The following is a 13,991-nucleotide window of genomic DNA, read 5'->3' on the forward strand; positions in this document are numbered from 1 at the left end:
GCCCTGGGGTATGCCGCAGATGATCTCGGTGGCTTTGGAGCAGAAGGGGGGAAGGCGGACAGTCTGTGTTCTGCCGGAGAGGAAGGAGGTGGTCCAGTCCAGGGCCTTCTCTTGGATCCCGGCGTTGTGGAGGCGTGTTCGTAGTGTGTGGTGGCAGACTGTGTCGAAGGCGGCTGACAGGTCCAGGAGGATGAGGGCCGTCGTTTCTCCATTGTCAGCAGGGACTTGATGTCATCTGTGGCGACGATGAGGGCAGTCTCTGTGCTGTGGCTGCTGCAGAACCCAGACTGGGAAGTGTCCAGGATGTTGTTCTCCTCGAGGTAGCGGGTCAGTTGTTCGTTAACGGTCTTCTCGGGGACCTTTGCCGGGAAGGGGAGCAGGGAGAAGGGCTGGATGTTCTTGAGGTCCTTAGGGTCCGCCTTGGGTGTCTTGAGTAAGGTGTTGATCTCGGCGTGCTTCCAGCTCTCCGGGAAGGTTGCTGTCTCGAAGGAGGTGTTGATGACTTTCCGAAGATGGGGTGCGATGGATATGCTGGCTTTGTTGAAGATGTGATGTGGGCATGAGTCTGACGGAGATCCGGAGTGGATGGTGTTTATGATCTTGCTGGTGTCGTCGTCGTCAATGTTGGTCCAGGAGAGAAGGCGGTTGGTGCGAATGGTGGTCGTGGTGGCGGAGGTCTCAGTGGTTGTTGGGCGGTCGTGGCGTTGAAGCTGTCGCAGATGTCTGCGATCTTGCGGTGGGAGAAGGTGGCCAGCGAGTTGCACAGGTCTTGCGAGGGTGGGACGTCGTTGGTGTTGCAGCTGGGGTTGGAGAGTTCCTTCACAATGTTGAAGAGCTCTTTGCTGTTGTGCGCGTTGTTGTCTAGGCGGTCTTTGAAGGAGGCCCTTTTGGCAGATCTGATGAGGTGATGGTGTCTGCGGGTGGTGTTCTTGTGGGCTGCATGGCTGTCAGGTGATCGTTCAAAAAGCCAGATCTTCTCCAGCTTTCGGCAAGTTTACTTGGAGGCCCGGAGGTCTTCAGTGATCCAGCTGGCTCTCTTGTTGGTGTGACTGTTGGAGGGTTTCTTGATCGGGTGAGGGTGTTGGTGCAGTCGTTGATCCACTGTCTGAGGTTGCGGGCGGCGGTGTCTGTGGGGTCGGCGGGTGGGCTCTGGGTGAGGGTGGTGGTTAGCTGGTCTTCGGTGACTTTGCTCCAGCACCGGCGAGGCATCTGTTGGGTGCAGTGGTGCGTGGTGGGTTTCTTGAAGGTGAAGTGGATGCAGCGATGGTCAGTCCAGTGGAGTTCGGTGGTGTGGTTGAAGGAGACGTGGGGGCTTGCGGAGAAGATGGATTCAAGCATGTGACCGGCGGAGTGGGTGGGTGTTATGACAAGTTGTCCGAGTCCGAGGTTGGCTAGGTTGTCGATCAGGGTGGTGGAGTTGGTGTTGTTCTTGTTTTCGAAGTGGAAGTTCAGGTCCCCGAGGAGGATTTAGTCCGTGGAGGCGAGGGTGTGTGTGCTGACGAAGTCGGCGATGGAGTCGCTGAACTGTGTTCGGGGTCTGGGAGGTCTGTAGATGAGGGTTCCTCTGAGAGTGGTGTTGGGGTTGGTGTGGATCTGGAAGTGCGGGTGTTTGGCGGTGCTGAGGGTGTCGTCGGTGTTGGTCGAGACTCTGAGAGTGTTCCTGTGGACAATGGCGATTCCTCCTCCTGCTCCGTTGGTGAGGTCCCTGCGGGTGATCTTGTAGCCTTCCAGGACGGCAATGGCTATGTCAGGTGCGGAGGCGGGGTTCATCCAGGTCTCCGTCAGGAAGGCGACGTCTGGGGAGTTTGAGTCGAGTAGGTCCCAGAGTTCAACAGCGTGTTTGCGGGCGGAGCGGGTGTTGAGAAGGATGCATCTGAGGTGGTTGGGTTCTTTCCTGGTCGGCAGCATTGTGGGGCGGATGCCTGCAAAGCTGCAGTTCCAGCAGGTGAAAGCTCCGTGGGTGCGCTTCGGTGCGGCCAGAAAACAGGTGTGTGATTGTCCGGTGTTGAGTGCGTGGAGGGTTCTGGCATCGTAGAGGTGTCGGGCGTTGTGGTGATGGCGGGGTCTAGGGGTCCTGGCGCTGGGCACGGTCCAGGCACGGAGGGGCGCAGACAGGCTTGCCTTAAGCGCGCCTACGGTGCGCCAGCGGCACGCCCGCTTCACGGCCTCCATATGAGGGGATGTGGGAGGGAGGAGCAGCTGGGAGGCAGGAGCGGGCGGCAAATGGGATTGTAGGGGGGCGGAGCCGCAGGGAGGCAGCAGCGGGAAAAACCGGCCGGGCCGCGGGAGAACTGGGCACAAGAAGGAAAAACAAGTTTAGGCAAGAAAACAAGTACAGGCACAGAGGAAAAAAAACAAGTCTGGGCAAGAAAGCAAGTTAGGCACAGGGGAATAAAAACAAGTCTGGGCAATAAAACAAGTACACGCACAGGGGAATAAAAACAAGTCTGGGCAAGAAAGAAAGTACAGGCACAGGGGAATAAAGACAAGTCTGGGCAAGAAAGCAAGTACAGGCACAAGGGAATAAAAACAAGCCTGGGCAAGAAAGCAAGTACAGGCACAGCAAGCACAGGGGAAAAATACAAGATTAAGCAAAAACAATGCAGGTGGAGCCGTGCAGCAGCGTGGGAGCGACCTGACCAAATTGAACTCACATCTGATTAATTAGTCAATACAAGTGAAAGAGATTATTTAAACTGGTCTTGACTTGGTGGATAGTTGTTTGAGGGGGTGACAGCATAGACTGTCTCTCTATCTTAGTGTTTTAAAAAGAGATTACTCGGAGTGCTTTATAGCATCATTAGTGAAAAACTTTAGAAGACACCTGGAAATTATATGTCAGAATCCCATCTGGTCAAGCTGTCTCTCAGACAAACATGTTGTTGGCCAGTGGACGCAAAAGGAGGCAGCATTTCGGGGCACCCACACCTGCGGTCAAGTCATCTGGACAATATGGAACTGGATGTTAACTAACAATACTTTAGATATATGTATTGGGTGCCCCTAGTTTTCCAAAAAATGACCCACTTAAGTGTCATTTTGAGAATGTGCGATTGTGACTGCACCCTCTATATACTTGTAGGCTTTATGATTAACCATGGGCTGCATTTCATGTTTAATTCATTTTTATTCAGCTTGGCAGGAGAACATAGTCAAGAATCTGAATAACCCCAATAAAACAACACACAAAGAACCACGCCAAAAATCATTTTACATGTTGTCATCAGATCACAATACATAAGAAATCCAACTCTTCCCTACCAAGAACCCCTCAGGTAGATTGAGCGAAAGAGAAAATATGAAGTACCAATATTAGAACTTCAGAACATAAATATGTACTTTGCTATGTAACTTTGTTAACTAATCCAGTAAATCTAGCATCATAATGTATTCAGGGCCTAATTAAAGAATGATAATTCAGCCAGACCTCGCAAGGAGCATTGTCTAAAACTATCAGCAGCACTGCAACTGCTACAAGGCGTAACGCTACTTTGGCCACCATGACGCTCTATTAAGGAGACAAATATGTTCTAGCACCATCTGGATCAGACAGTGTGTAAACCTTACCCCCTTGCAGGCTCTCAACTCCACCAGAAACCACTACAAGGCCTAATCCCAACACTAAAGAATTTTCTTAATAGCCTGTGGAATGTTTTGTTGGCAAGCAAAAGAGTGTAACACAGTAAACTTAGACTAACCCAGTGTCATCTCTGTCTCTTGGCTGCAGCTTTAGTTATTAGTTCTCTGTGTTTACGGTCTTCAAGTTCCACCAGAACTATTCTTATGTCTGCTGTCATACCCTTGAAGTGTCTAGAGGTCCTGTACAACCAAATGTGAATCCTCTCTTCCCATTTATAGCAAATGCTGAACCTCTGATCGTAGGTTCTCCGCTTAGATGTGACCAAGACAGAAAACATGTATTTTAACAGGTTTGGGCTTGTGTTCAAATATCTCCACCTTGGATCTAAAGTTAACCATGGATACAAAGGCAGTCTTCAAACCTCTAAGAGATCTGCGAAGCATCCACTCGAACTTTACACTACTTGTGACACTAGTAACTCTTTGCTGAACAGCTCCAACATCCTTTCGGGCATGACCATATGATTTTGGTGGCTTCAAATGCCTCTTCCTGGGACCACATATTCTTTTCAATCAGACTTGAGGTCCCCTGCAGATCTTGTAAAGTTGGCAAATTCAAGCGCTCGCCATATCTGAGGGGAGTATCTTCAGGTTCTACTTTGTCCTGGGTTTTATCCCGAGAGCTCAATGAGGAAGTAGCCTGAAGTGTGAAAATAGTTCCTTTAGCTCTTTGGGACTTATGTTTATTCTCCTCTTGGGACATTTTCGCTTTAGCTTGTAACTAGGATATTGTGATTCTTTCAGTTTGTAGGTACAGCACTGGGCCTCCCTATACATGCACTTACTGACCGGTCTACTTCTAATGAGAGGCGGGGGAATCCTCACCCATTGTCCTCCCAGTTTTCTCCATGTGAACACGCTTGCTCCCATGTGCCTTGGTACCACCCTGTGTGTGCAGCTCAAGGAACTTTCTAGAATCTGGTTACACTGGGGATTTAATCAAGACTCCTGGAGTTGGAAAGACCTTCTATCACCTGAGGTCCCATACTCCAGTCAAGGCGTTGCCATGTTGTGAGCACCTTAGACCTCACAACACTTGGATAGTCTTTGAGTGAGTAAATGAATCTAAAACTACTGGGTTTACAAAATGAGTCGCTGTAGCCACACACACAGTTCCATGTCCTTTCGTTTGCCAACAGTTATATAATCTTCAAAGTCCTTTTGGCAATGGGACAAATAGCATAGGCATTGGAGAAAATATATAGAAGATACAGATATGTTCTTTAAAACAATGATCAGAGAAATATGGTCTATTTAAAGCCATTCAAATGTGTAGATCATACCTCATGACTTTTCTGCTCCAGATGTAATTCCATCCTGTCTTTGAGCAGATTGTACAAATAATTGTAAAGCCTTGTTATCATTCCTTTAGATCAAATATATGCCTGTATGAGTTGTAGACTAGCGTAAGAAAAAAGAAAAAAATTGTAAAAAATTGAATAAACCAGAATAGTACCAAGTGAAAGAGGGAGCAGGGTGTGGAAAAATAAAGTAAGTCCAGAAATGGGGTCATAACTGAATCATGGCTCTCCAGTCAGCCTGACGGAATACAAGTGCTTTAATGACATACAAGCTGTGATGCCCTTCAATAAAGAAAAAAATTGAACAACATGAAAAAACCACCTGTGGTCTTGACTCAAGTAAGCCCTCAACTTTATGGAATACACAATATGCCAGAGATATTCGTTTAAGCGATAGATAGTATGCTATTTCTTGCAATGGAAAGTATTCTCTAGCACTGATTCCCCTGGGCACCAGGGCCTTACAGGATTAATTGATCCCTTTGGTGCATGTTGGAGCACAACAGACTATATTTATTTCTGTGTCTCTTCTTTAATAATGTATCTGCGTTAACATATTTTTTCCTAGCAGGCTTAATAAAATATTTTTCTGTTTCTATGAAATTCCTCTGCCCCATCAAAGCTAACTACACTCTATCATTGTGATCTGATACCAGGCCTTTTTTCTGTAGGACAAACAGCACATTGCTGTCTATTATTTTTGGCCATAAATGATCAATAAGAACTGTTGTTTTATTGTCCTACTCTTGAATATCGATGACAAATATTATTTTGGTTGATAACTGAAGCTAGAGTCTACTACGAGTTGCTGGACATAGGTTCAATTCTTAAACCTTCTTGATGTAAGGGTGACACCTTCTAGAATCCAAATTTCTTACCTAGATTACATCAGGTATTCAAACTGGCACACCAAAAACCTAATGGTCCTCTTTTGATTTTGTTGAGTGCTTGCGCCCCCCCCCCCCCATATACTTACAAGTTTAGAAAACTGAGTTGTTGAAAGTGGATCTTCCTTTTTTTACATAATTCCATCAACATTCAGGTAGACAAAGAATACCTAAGTTATTTCAAATAATATGTTTGTTAAAAAACATCAAGATAGCTGGATAGAAACATTTATTTTGAATGAGTCTTCAAACACTTGTTAGTAAATAAGCCATTATATTGTATAGAGGCAAGGCCACCACACTGTGCACCCATGCTATAACAGTGATGCTGCGTATCGGGAGCTAAAGACTCTTGGATGGAACTTCAACAGATAGAACAAGGAATGTAAAAGCACGTTGTTCAAGTAGACAAGTAATTTATTAATATGCATTTGCGACCTGCTCCTGATTACTAGATTGGGAGCATGGTGACCACAATACTAAACATTTACATATTCCTTCTATTCATAATATTGGCGTTTTTTATATCTGCTATTGGATATGTCCTGTGTGAGAGAAAATGCCCCTTTCTGAATGGTCATGCCCCTTTTTGTATGGTCACCCCCATTTGTTCCTGAATTATACTGCTGGTTGTTAAACTCTACATGCTGGGACACTTCCACCCAGTGCCCAGTGTATATGTTCTGCCTCCTAAAACATGTTAGAATGGCTAACCCTTCACTGACATATTTTACTTGCCTAGAAGTACCCGTGTAGAAAGTGAACCGAGGTCTGGAAGTTAAATGTGACCCCTGGACTGCCGCACCAATGGTGGCATCGACAGGTCTAGCCTGTAAATCATGGCTTTAACCCTACTTAGTGTAGCTTGAGTGGAGGAGCCAAAATAACCTTTTTGACAGAAAGGAAACCCTGTTTTTAAATATTAATAGGTCCCCCCAAGTACACCTTGATATCCACAAGGAAAGGTGGCTGATATTTAAAAGTGGAACATGTGTAAAATGGAAAGCGGCACAATCCTCTAGTGACAAGCCCCCTGAAGCTCTTTTAACTGGTAGGATTCTAGCTGGATCCTAGAATATATCAAAGTACAGATTATAAACTTTAATCTGTAACCTTTGACAAGAAATGGCTCGGAAAGTCATTAACTGCCTATTTTACATATTTGTATACAAGTTAGATTTTTAATAAATACTCAGGAAAAGTAAAATTTAGAACGGTACATTTTTCCTACTTGAAACTCCAGGAGCCTAATTTGCATTAGCGAAGTAGCCGCATCTTGGCCACTGCTTGACCTTAATGAGGTGTGAAAGCTGGACCAAGAACCAAGATGTTATATAAAACAATTGTTCCAATGGACAGATCTGAACTACCTTACTTCTTCTTTACAAGAGGAGTGTGGAGCGCACTCCACAACGACAATATTCTTTTTAAAAATAGAAAGCAAACTAAAAAGGTCTATGCTTAGGAAAATGATCAGTTGTAACACACTCAAATATTCACATTGGTATTAACATTATATACAAAACAGATCATTTTTGATAAGGTGCTCATATAGGCAAGTGCCTAGTGGAGATTCAGTGCTCTTGAGGTAGGGAGAAAGTGAACTGTAAAACATCACAATTAGCTCAGATATGCCTGAGACCATGGATGCCTGCCTCTTATTCATATGCTGAATAAAGGAAGATCTGCAGTGAAAATTCCACCCAACAGTATTTTTTTCTCTTTTTATGTTATGACAATGTACACATTAACTTTGTGGATACATTGGATGTTGTCTTCTAGCCCCTACTCTCCATACATGTATAATGTGTTCCTTAATGATCAGCGAAAGAGCACGTATCTTTGAATAATACAACCAGACAATACGTTGTATCTCCACAGCACGGATGGTATTGTTTTGCCTGGCAGTCACTCTAGCATGAGCACGCCTTGTACATGCACACTGCTGAGAAGTCAGTGAGCTGTGTATTACTCGGATGCTTGTGGCTACTTCTCTACGGTAAGCCTGCTATCCTCTGACACTCACCCCAGACAAGGAGCATGAGCAATAGATAATTAGTGACACACAACCCCACTTTCTTAAAACTTGCATTATTAAAATTCCCTTTAGATACAAGGACCTAAGGTGCCGATTCCGCCTGCCATTGTGGTGCAAAAGGGACCGCCCGCCATAGGTGCGGCGGTCTCGCAAAACAAATTAGGATGCGCCTGTCACACTGGCGGGCGCATCCTGTAGGTTTACATTGTGGAGGGCGGCAGCACCCGCCACAATGTAAAAATACATGTTTCACATGTGCATGTACAATGTGGCAGGCAGCGTGCGGTACCTGCCACCGTGTACATGCAAATGTAGGGGGGTACCATAGGTACCCCCCACGTGCAGCAACCCACCCCCCTGGGGGCCCGCAACGGGCCCCGAAGGCATTTTCCGCCTGTCTTTTTGCGGCGGAAACTCAGCCGCAAAAGACAGGCATCCAAATACCCACGGCGGTGCTTGCACGACACCACCTCCATTGACCCCCTGTACCTGGTCCCGCAAGGCAGGCTGTACAGGCCCGCCTTGCCGGACCACGGCGGATGGTCTTTCCGTCCGCCGCTGTACCTTTTACCTTCCCACCGCCATCCTAATATGGCGGTGGGAATTTTAAGGGTGATGGCGGTGAATCAGGTCGCGGATTCACCACCATTGTAATCGGCCCCTATGTCCCTGGACTACGTGGACAGTTAGTTCTTCATAATAATTTTTGGGGGTAAACTTCAGGAACAGAAGTGAAGACTGCTCATTCATAGATTAAGTGGAGACCCTAGGAAAGCACATCCTTTGTTCTTTAGGCCCAGGGTAGCCAGTTGAGCACAAACCCAGTTGGAGGGCTGCTGGTCCAAGACCCATTTTTGGTAGTTAGGGAGGTAACTGCTCATTACCCAAAGCACACCCACTGCTAACCCACAGGCTTCCTTTGGAGGCAGAATGCCTGTCCCATCTTGGATTTCCCTAGAATTGTGGAATCTGGGATAATTTGCAGTAAGGCAAACAGGATATATTGAAAAAATTGGGAGGGTTGCTTTTGGGACTTTTCCCCCATTGGTTAGTGAGTGTCCAGGAGTCACTCCATCCACTGGCCAGGGAAACTTACAAAGCTAGTACCAAACACAAAGATCCCTAGAACACTCCCTGGGCCTGTGGAAGAACAATAGGACAGCACCTGTTGTTTGAGACCTTTGAGAAGACCTGAAGTGCTGATGCTGATTCCACTTGTAACTAGGACAACAAATTGGACTTCATGGGTCAGCCGGCTAACCTCCTGTGAGTAGCTACAGGGACACAAGCTGCAAGAGGCTTTTTTTCTGAAGAACCCACCAGACCAGTTGCAACTGGGCCTGGCCTGCACCCTGTTGGTGTGAGTCCTGACCCCCAATTGATATCCCTGAGATCCTGGGACCACTGGATGGGTCTAAAAGGACTTTTCATATAATATCTGAAAAGCTGTGGGACATAAAAAAAGTCAGACTCCCAGCTGCCTGAGGACCGTGACCAACCACTTGAGCCAAACCTGCCAAAGCACTACTTCACTGGACTTAAGGAGCTCATAGTTGGATACACCCTGCAGTCTTGTCCATCTGGAGGATTAAGAGCTCCGAGCAAGAAACTAAGCCCAAATGTAGACTGCGTCTCAGGCTACAGGGTGAAAAGTATATGGATAATGAGGCCTCCTCTGGGTGCAAAATTTGAACTTTTTCTGCCAAAACAAACGGCTTGGAGGAAACTCGCCAAACTGCTATTTTGCTTCGAGAGGACTACCTTGGTCACCTTCTGCAGCTGTGCCCTGCTGAACGATTTAAATTTCCAATTCAGGGAATACGTCCTAAGCTTAAATCTTTGACTGGGATGAACCTGCTTGACGTACCTGACACGCATTCCATTTCGGTTGACCTAAAACCGCAACTAGGTCTCGGCAAACCGAAAGCAGAGGCTACTGATTGGCACTTTACTTTTCAAGACCCTTATAGCATTAAATCTCTAAAACACAAAAAGAAGCATATCTTCGGTTCCCGTATTGGATTTTTGTCATTTTGATGCATTTTGTTAATGACATTTTCCTCTATTTTTCTAAAATTGATGGGTATTTTTATTGTGTTGTTTTGGACTTCTTAACTGTTTTGGTACTTCTAAATGTTTTAAACATTTTGTCTAAGTTAAGCCTGTCTGCTCCGCGCCACACCTACCAGGAGCTAAGTTCAAGTTTAAATTATTGAAACCTTTGCCTGGACCTAACAGGTTAATGACTTTATTACTTGCGGTGGACCACAATCCATTTATATTAATAATTCACTTTCTTACACTGTCAATATCTGATTGCTAATTCCCAGTCTTTTGGGAGCCCATTCTGATAAGCTGATCCTACCATTGGAGCGGAGAAATGCTAGTGATTTATTACTGCAGGTTTACTTTAGAGATTTCTTTAAAGAGTGGAGGACTCCTGTTGAAAAGTAAAGTTACTTTTACTCGTTTCTAGCTAGCTTATGGGATTTGATTGATTTGCATCTGGTAATCAAGTGGATCAGACACAGGCAAATAAATTAGGTTCAAGACAATTTCTTGAAACAAATAAGGAAATTGTTGTGGTCATATTAAAGTGTTTGCACCTTTAGCATGGAGTTGTAATTCAAGTTAGGAGTTGGACGTTTTTGTTTTTGTCTTTAAAGGGAGGCACCAGTTCAGGCAAAGATTTAGTCAACAAATCGATTTGACAGTCCCTTAACCCAGAGGTCATTTTGGAAAAGGAACATACTTGGTCTGTAGGGGCTTCTTCTATCCGACCTTACTGATATCGAAGGAAAGGCAGGTAGAATAAGCATTCCTGGGTAAGACCTCGACTTAAAACAAGCTCTGAGAGGGCAGCAGCTGCCCCTACCCTGAAATCTCAAGGAGTAATTCTAAAAAATGATAACAAAAGCTTGCTTTGCATCTCTGCTACTTTATGACACAAGGTTTACCCTGCAGAAGCCCAGCATATAAAAGAAAGAAACAATGTTAACCCCCCCACTCACTTTATTGTATCATGGGGATGGTCCATAATTCTAGGTAAATCACTTAATCTCCCCGTGCCTACCAAGAAATGAATGTGTCCTTGTGTAACGTAACTGGTGCTCATGTACGGTCATCCAATACCTTCGGGTTGAGTTTAAGATATATATATCTGCAACAAAAAAAATCAACTCTCCCTGTTTAAGTGTTCCCTAGTGCATCATCTCTACCCTGCCATATCACCCAACTAAATGGCCCTAAATGCAGGAGCACAATGCCCATAGGGCTAAAAGGGCTCCAGCCCCCCCACCCATTGTGTGTCTCAGCACAGGCTGCTGCAGCTTGAGTGGCTGTGGGTTCAGCTGGGCAGCGTCTGAAGTCTTATCTCCGGCAGACCTGAGTTTTTCACAGGTTTTTAAAGACCATGTGCATTTTTACATACCTTTGGAAACAGGTTACTGAGGCTTAGGTTTTTTTCTGGTTCCAATGCCCTCTGAGCCCCCACTTTGCCTATTCCTTACATTTGTATTTTACATTTAGGGGCAGATTTACAAGCCCCTTGCGCCTCTTTTACGCCTCCGTTGCGTCACTTTTGTGATGCAGCAGGGCGCAAAGCCAGCGCCATGCTGCGGGGTATGTACAGCGTGACGCATCTGGGAGATGCGTCACGTTGTAAAGCCCTGCGCCACATGTAGGCGTTCCGGCGCAAAGGGGGGCGTTCCGGCGCAGGAACGTCTCCTAAAAGTGGCTGAGTGAAATCTACAAGATTTCACTCAGTCACTTTTAAGGCAATGCTGCGTCAAAACCCTGTGCCTGCTTGAAGCAGGCATAAGGATTGATGCAGCTTGTTAGGCATAGGGCATCCCTTTTGCCTTGCTGGAGCTGCGCCATGCTTGCGACGCAACTCCAGCAATGCACCGCCTTTCCGACGAGGGATACGACACGCATCTGCCCATCCGTGCGCCACGGTGCGCCGCATTGTAAATGCGGCGCACCAGTGGTGGCGCACGGGTGAGCAGATGCATCGCAACTCTTCTGGCGCATCCCTGCTGATTAGCAGAGATGCGGTACAAAAGGGGGTGGTGATGGACGGAGCATCTGAACCAATCAAACACTCACACCCAGTCAACAGATCTGGGTGTAATCCATCACCGTTCTTTAGCCCACTCTGCCACCCCAGTTCAGACATGGCCATATGCAAATCAGTCTGACCCTGTGCCTCATGGGAACAGTCCAGCCCGAACTGCCAAGCCATGCCTTCCCTGGACCGGATCAAGCTTCCTAGGACCGGTTTCTGGCATTACAGCCATCTTCAGCCAGGCTTGCTTGAATCCAGTGGCAAAGTGAGCAAGGGACTCACGTCTGAGCATACCTTGCCAACTTATGGCGAACAAAGCGGTACAAAAGGGGGTGGTGATGGACGGATCATCTGAACCAATCAAAAACTCACACCCAGTCAACAGATCTGAGTTTAATCCATCACCGTTCTTTAGCCCACTCTGCTACCCCAGTTCAGACATGGCCATATGCAAATCATTTCATTTGATAACTTTATTTCGGTGATTGACCATAAAAGTGCAGATAAAATACATACAAGACGGTGATAAAATCCATAAATACAAGCAGTTAAAAAGTTATTAAACAACAAGTTTATCAAAAGTTATCAAAAAGGGGGAGTAAAAGGAAAAAAAGAATAATAAAGGGGGAATGCTCCAATTAGGTCCTTATCAGAAAGGTGGTCCTTCTACGCCACATACCATGTAAGAAACGGGAAACAGCAAACACAATGGGAGGAGCGGTATCATATGTTAAAATTCTGCAAGCCTGTACACATTGTCTAAGACCCAAGTTTCTGCACAGTGGAGTCAACCAGCATTTCCGTATTTTGGTATACGCCGGGCAGAAGAACAGGACATGGACAATATCTTCTGTGCTATTATTACAGGCTGGGCAGGTTCCCTCATTTGAGATAGTCCATTTAGAGGTGAGCACCCTAATGGGCAAGCAACCATGCCTCAGTTGGATATATAGTTTTCTCGCAAGAGGAGGCTGCACTAGATCTAAAAATTCCTCCTTCTTGGGTGCAGTTTTCACCTGCAGGAATTCAGTTGTTAGCCTGCCCAAAGTTGTCGAGCTATGTAGCGTGTTGAGGCTATGGTTTCTCAAAATAGCCAACAGTTCTGACCTCTGTAACTTAGGACAGCTCTCCCCGGGGACTCCCACAATTGAGGCAAGCCAATTTGGTAAAGCAAAACCTTGATGTGGGATAGCCAGGGTATATTTTTGTTCTTGAGCTGCCCCAGACTGCTGAAAATTCCGCTCTGTAATCAACAAGTTCCGGTACAGTCCAGAGCGTTCTCCAGTAGAACAAGGGTCGTGCGGCTAGCAGATCTTTTATGGACTCAAGCCCATATCTAGCCGCAACGGTATGAGAGGGGTGCTTTGGGGTAAACCTACCAAATTTCTCATGAACGCTTGCTCCACCTTTAGCAGACTCAGTGCGTTCTTGTGCCCCCAATAGTTCTGCCCCATTCGTAGCTGCTGACCTGGTCTGGACTCTATAAGTTTCAAGAACAGGGGCGACTGGTTTAAATTGTGAAGTTTTATGAAATTTCCAAATCCCCCCTGTAATCTGTGAAAGTCTCAGGGCAGATCTAGACACCTGGTGGCCCCAGTCAAAGTCTTGAGTTAGCGTGACACCCAGGTAAACAAAGGTTTTCACCCGCTCAAGCGGGGTGCCATTCAAGACAGGCTTCGGGCGGGTGTGCCTTGGGGGATTGAAAACCATAAACTTGGTGTTATCCAAGTTAACCTCCAATCCCCTTGAGGCACAAAAGGATGAAAACCCATCCAGAACCCGCTGGATGCCTGTTGATGTTCGGGATAACAGCAAAGTGTCATCCGCGAACATCAGAGCAGGCACCCTTCCAGTAGCCAATCTCGGGGCATTGTTATCCCTAACACCATCCAGTTCCTCTATCAAGCCATTAACATAAAGGCTAAAGAGTGTAGGGGCAATGGCCCAACTCTGGCGTACACCCCTGGTTACTGGGAAGGGGGCAGAGAGTTTGCCATTCCTTCCACACCTGACCTGGGCAAAGTTCCCCACATGGAGGTGGATCAAGACATCTAGTAAAT

The sequence above is a fragment of the Lissotriton vulgaris genome, chromosome 10, assembly GCF_964263255.1.
Source record: "Lissotriton vulgaris chromosome 10, aLisVul1.2, whole genome shotgun sequence".
Classification (NCBI taxonomy): Eukaryota; Metazoa; Chordata; class Amphibia; order Caudata; family Salamandridae; genus Lissotriton; species Lissotriton vulgaris.